Consider the following 6,594-nt stretch of genomic DNA (forward strand, 5'->3'; position numbering starts at 1 on the left):
GATGTGTTTTTAATCTAGATTTAAAAGTGTCTACTGTTGAAGCACATCTGATCTCTTCTGAAAGCTGATAATAACTAAATGCTGATGCACCTTGTTTTGAGTGAACCCTTGTTTTTTCTAAATGACCTGATCCTATTGATCCGAGTAATCGGTTTCATATTCGATTAGCATATCTGTCATGTATTTCGGCCCGTAGCCATGAAGTGGTTTTTAAACAAGTAACAGTACTTTTTTAATCCATTGTCCATTGCAATAATCGGCCCTGCTGGTGATGAAAGCATGAACAAGTTTCTCTAAGTCCTGTCTTGAGACAAAACCTCCAATTCTGGCAATATTTCTGAGATGGTAGTAAAAGCAGAATTCCTTATTATTTTTCTCTATCTCAGGCTCTATGGCATATATGTCATGATTTTATTTGTCTATTTATATGTCTATTTACAAGGACTGCCTTGGCCAAATGTTATTGTTAATTAATATTGAAGCAGTTATTTAACATATTTCCTTTGAGTAGTGATTTGTGTAATGATCCATATATCTATTTTTATGTATATTTTTAACTTAGGAATGTGATTTTAAAGCACATATTTGTTATTGTATGACACCTCTCATGTTATGAAAGTAAAAAATAAATGTATTTTCTGATGTCTTGCATTTCTGTTTTTAAACTGTTAATCCTTATCAAGTGCTATACATTAGAAAGTGGATAAATAACAAAAATGTCACTCCTGACAGCTGATAAATTAATCGTTCTTTATAGCACCACTGAGGTGAGCACTTTTCAAGGCAAGATTCTTTATAGAACCGTATAAAAAGGTTCTATATAGTACCAAAAAAACGGGTTCTGCTATGGTTACAAGCTGAAGAACCCTTATTTGTTACTATTTAGGAGCATTTGTCTTTAGAGTGTTGCGTAGGTTCGAAACTTTCAAACTTTTAACCAAAAAAAAAAAAGGGTCACACGGTTTTATTTGTGGTGTGGACATGAACACGCTGCAGGCATTGAAATGTAATTTGTAATTTATTGTCTCATTTCATATTTAACAAATAGGAAGCAAAGTGCTATTCAATCAGTTTAACTAAACAACTGGTGTTCCTCAATTTTGGGGCCTATGTTGTTCAGTATATCAGTTTTGTTCAGTTTTGTATGTGCATGCAAAAAGCATTCAGCGAGCAAATTAACTGAAGCTTTACCTTCGTGTTTCTTTTTGTATGAGTGATAACTGTTTCTGTATGTATTTGTATGGTTTTTTTACAAGTATAGAGTGAAATACACACGGTGAGTAATGAACGCAGACCTTCAGTGCCGGACCTCTGACCCGCTAACCTCCATCCCGACAGCCAGCGCCTTCTCCGGATGCCATTGCGGTATCGCTTCTCGGCTTTTTGTGTAAGATCGAGTGGACACCGGGGACTACACGTTTAAATGGATTTTTGACCTTCGGCTATGGAAGCGAGGCTTGCTACGTCCACTCCGTGCATCGACTCTGGCGTTTTCCGGGGACAAATAAGGTGAGTTTAAAACCAGAGTTTGCTTCTTTTGTGCGTGGTTGCCAGTTTGTTTGCCAATCCGTGGTCCATAATAAGTTCCGCTTCGTGGTTTCTCCATCGCTCAGTACTTTTCTGTGTTTCTATTTTACGTAAAGCTAACACCAAAACGATTGTGGAAAGCGCTATATAGATTGTTCTCAAAGAAAAAAACGAGAAACAAACCCATGTGAATATGGGTCAAATTATCTAGGCGGAGCACTTCGTTCAAAGAAAAACGCAACAGAATTGTTTGCGTTGAACAAAGACAATGGTGCGTGCAGACATCGAATGTGTATTGTGGATAAAAAATGGCCAGTGGGGTGGGACAATTTTTCTTGAATTAAGTGTTTATGGGAAAAGTTCACAAATTTTGTCTTACCCTGTAGGCAGATTTATTTGCTTGTTTTAAGCATAAAATAACAGGAGAAGAAATTGTGTAGGGGGAGCAGAGGGGTTTTTTTTCGTTCAAAGAAAAGCAGCGTGGCACGAATGAATGTTTGGCTGAAATGCTATCGTAATTTCCCCCTTAATTTTCCTTACAAACATGAAACCAGAGAGAAGGGCCAGTTGGCATCGAATTGCACCTTGTATTCGGTGATTGATTGAGGAAAAATATGCGTATGTGTATATATACACTTGCTTTGTTGAACAGAGACAATGGCCGCGCGTGCTCCAGCGTCACCTATATGCCTATTTCACAAAATGGCGCCTTTGACCGGAAGTAGGGAAAACATCGTTCAGGTTGCACCACTACGATGGCCACTCAATATAGTATGGACTGACAGCTGCTTTGTTTTCTCCTACACATGAATTTACTTGTAAAAATAACAATAACATATATTGTCGATTGGTGTTATATTATTTTTTTAGCATTTCGTATTATCAAAATATATCATATGTTAGACAGCTGTCAATTTTAAATAAAATAACGAGACATACATAACTATTCGTGTCTGCTCCCGTTTATTGTAATGAGTCTGCACATTTGGAGAAATACTCAGACATTTTACTTCTTATTTCTTTAGACTGAATAATTATTTCTTATTAATTCCAAAGTATGAGACCCGATGATCTAATCGTGGTGTATGTGCTATTCCTCGTTTGTTTGCCTGCATCCATTGCTTTACGGCTTGCTTGTTGCGTTGAAATGCACATTTGATTTCTTTACCAGCATTGGATTTAGACCATTCAATGAGAAGAGTTAACAGCGTTTATTATGATTGATAAGCCCTCAACGGAGAATGAAGTCTGCATACATTAAAAGCCTTATTTTGTTTTTATCGTGTGCCTTCCAAAATGTATGCGACGAAACTTAAATCACGCAAAAAATGAATGTTAACTAGACGTGCTTGTTGTGTGCAGGGAGTGCATTTATTTGTAAACTTTTGCTAAATCAAAATGGTTTATTTGTATTTGCTTTTTACCTGGGTTTTATCAGGTTCGCAGTCGGGACATTTTTAATCCATAGTGTATGGAGTTATCTAGTAGAAAATGATCTGCTGTTTTTTGGTAGAATGTTGTGTGAGCTAAAGAAACGAGGAATAAAACACACACCGCGATTAAAAAAAATCAGATCGCATACTTTGTAATTAAAAATAAATAATAATTAATTTCAAAGAAATAAGAAGTAAAATGTGTAAGTATTCCTCAAAATGTGCTTTGGACTAAGTCCCCCGTCATCACAGCAAACGGGAGCAGACCCGAATAGGTATGTCTAGTTATTTTATTAAAAATTTCCAGCCGTCTGTAAATTCATGTTTGAAAGAAAAAAGTAAATGAATATCTTACTTACTGTTTTTGTCTTGTTTTCTAGTGAATATCTGACAATTCTTAAATGGAGATACATTTACTTGGTAAGCAAAGTGGCTTAAGATATTATGTATTGTAATAGAAAATTGTTATAAAAACGTTTTGTTTTTGCTGGGAATTCTTGTATATATTTCACAGCTATATAATTAATTATAATAACGCACTTTTTGTTGATAAACATGTTAAAAAATACATTAACACAGAATAATGTGGCAACAAATCAAATGTGCATTTAAATGCAACAAGCAGAAAATAAATAAATAAAGCAAATGCATGGAAAAGAAACGAGGAATAAAACAAACACCGCGATTAAAAAAATCAGATCGCATACTTTGTAATTGAAAATAAATAATAATTAATTCCAAAGAAATAAGAAGTAAAATGTGTAAGTATTCCTCAAAATGTGCTTTGGACTAAGTCCCCGTCATCACAGCAAACGGGAGCAGACCCGAATAGGTATGTCTAGTTATTTTATTTAAAATTTCCAGCCGTCTGTAAATTCATGTTTGAAAGAAAAAAGTAAATGAATATCTTACTTACTGTTTTTGTCTTGTTTTCTTGTGAATATCTGACAATTCTTAAATGGAGATACATTTACTTGGTAAGCAAAGTGGCGTAAGATATTATGTATTGTAATAGAAAATTGTTATAAAAGCGTTTTGTGTTTGCTGGGAATTCACAGCCATATAATTAATTATAATAACGCACTTTTTGTTTATAAACATGTTAAAAAATACATTAACACAGAATAATGTGGCAACAAATCAAACGTGCATTTAAATGCAACAAGCAAAAATAAATAAATAAAGCAAATGCACGGAAAAGAAACGAGGAATAAAACAAACACCGCGATTAAAAAATCAGATCGTATACTTTGTAATAATTGAAATAAATTATAAAAATCAACAGGTTTATATTTAAAACAAGTAAAAAATATCTGCCAGCGGGGTAAGAAAAATAAACTTAATTCTAGTTTTAACTTAATTCAATAATAAACTCAATTTAGGTTTATTTTTCTTACCCCACTGGCAGATATTTTTACTTGTTTTAAGCCTTAACCTATTACATTTTAGAATTTATTTCAGTAAACAAGACTTAAATTCTAAGCCACTTTGCTTATTAAGTAAATGTATCTTGATTTAAGAATTATTTTTTAACTCGAAAACATGAATAAAATACTAAGTAAACGAACAGATTGGGATGTTCAAAACACTTAAACATTTTTTTTTTCACTCTACCCGTCATATTACAGCTGTCGAAAAACCACAGCAACGTTGACAGACCTGGAAGCCATGATATATTAGCAGTTTTTAAAATAAGTTAAATCTAGAATCCTTATTGGTTTTAGATACTTAAAAGCAATGAATGATCTTCTTTCTTTTGAATTGATTTGGTATTATGGAGGAGCTCTGTGTCTGGTTATTGAAGATGATTTGGTCTTTGCTCCTATGTTGGCTTATTTTTTGTTATTTCCGTTACTATATATATATTTTTTTTTCCCCTTTGTTTTTTCTGATTTGAGGTTATGAAAATGTTTTAATTTGTAATAAAGGTTTTTTGAAAATTCTAAATTCTCTCTCTCTCTCTCTCTCTCTCTCTCTCTCTCATGAGCGTGGATCAGTTCCTGCATCAAGGAAAAAATGCGCATCCTGGTAAATTTTAGAAGTTAGACGACTGAGCTGCAGCGGACAGCGTAAGATTTATGAAAACACATTTGAGAAGAAAGGCAAAGCATGTTTCACAGTTAATCCAAGACCATAATGACAATTTTGCGCTCTGTTTCCCGAAGCTCGTGGAGGCGTGGAGCAGCATACACAGTTAAGGTATGTGCGATCTACCGGCATTACCTTTACGATCGACGTATTGGATCTGCAAGCTGCAAGCAAATTAACTGAAGCTTTACTTCATGTTTCTGTTTGGTTAAGCGATGACTGCTTTTTCCCAACAGTTTGTGTGTGTGTTTTCTGCATGGGTTTAGAAAACATGAACTTCTGATCTGCTAGCTCAACGTTCTACCTCTGGGTTATACAATGAGAACGTATAGAGTTAAATGCCCGCTAGCCTCCACCCCAAAAGCCAGCGCCTTCGCCGGCTCCCCCTTTGGCTGCGTCTATTCCGGTATCGCTTCTCGGCCTTTTGGCTAAGATCAAGTGTAGTATCTGTTCTTATCAGTTTAATGTCTGATACGTCTCCTATCCGGGGACTATATGTTAAATGGATTTTTGACCTTCGGAAATGGAAGCGGAGCTTGCTCCTTCCACTCCATGCATCAACATGGTATTGCAGTGTTTCCATGAATGGTGCGCTCCCCTTCTCGGGGACAAATAAGTCAAGTATAAAAAAAGAATTTGCTTCTTCTGTGCGTGAATGACGGTGTTTTTTCTAATCCGTGTGTTTTAAAATTGCTGTGTTTTCGTTGGCTTTATTGGTTTAACGAAAAGCTTGCGTGGAAATGAACACGCTGACAAAGAAATGTTTTTGTAATGTATTTAATTATTTTCTTTACAAGTTTGTGGTGGTGATCCGAGGACGAATTAAACATCCTCGACACAGCTGAAGGTGCAACAAAAGCGAAAGAGGCCGATTGGAATGTTAAAAACACCTGAAAACTTTTTTTCACTACCCTTCATACTACAGCTGTCGAAAAACCACAGCAACGTCGACAGACCTGGAGGCATAGCTGTACTTGTTTAACTCACAACGACAACGGGTAAGTCATTGAGCCCTGTGTTTTTATTTATCCACGTTCTAAAATTGCTATGCTTTCGTTGTTTCTTGATTGCTCTGTACATTTATTTGTTTCTATTCCACGTAAAGTTACTTTGTAATAACGAAACCATATATTTGAATGCGCAATTTAAATCCATTTGATTTAAATTGTTTCACATATTTCACTCTACACGGTTCAACCGGGCTGGAAACGGAATAAAAATAGGGTAGATCTCGAAGAATGTTTGGTCTCAGACGTGGCTTCGTGCGCTTTCCACCTGGTCACACACAGTAATGAAATGTTAGTCGGATGGCCTTCGGGGGCGCCGTCGATGTGATCGGTCACAGGAAGATGCGTCCGTCTGGCCTCAAAGGGTGTCGCTCATACTTACCTGGCAGGGGAGACACCATGATCATGAAGGTGGTTCACCCAGGGCGAGGCTCAGCCATTGCACTCCGGTTGTGCTGACCCTTTGCGAATTCCCCAAATGTGGGAATCTCGACTGCAAAATTTCTGATAGTGGGGGACTGCGTTCGCGCTCTCCCCTG

General features: G+C 36.2%; 2 non-coding genes across 2 annotated transcripts; both read left to right on the plus strand.

Annotated features, from left to right (window-relative positions):
- Positions 1-5,456: 5,456 nt before the first annotated feature.
- On the plus strand, positions 5,457-5,647 carry LOC135753201 (U2 spliceosomal RNA). The gene has a single exon (XR_010533509.1). It is a non-coding gene; the product is annotated as a U2 spliceosomal RNA (small nuclear RNA).
- Positions 5,648-6,429: 782 nt separating this feature from the next.
- LOC135753181 (U1 spliceosomal RNA) lies at positions 6,430-6,594 on the plus strand. The gene has a single exon (XR_010533489.1). It is a non-coding gene; the product is annotated as a U1 spliceosomal RNA (small nuclear RNA).

This window comes from Paramisgurnus dabryanus, chromosome 18 (assembly GCF_030506205.2).
Source record: "Paramisgurnus dabryanus chromosome 18, PD_genome_1.1, whole genome shotgun sequence".
Lineage (NCBI taxonomy): Eukaryota > Metazoa > Chordata > Actinopteri > Cypriniformes > Cobitidae > Paramisgurnus > Paramisgurnus dabryanus.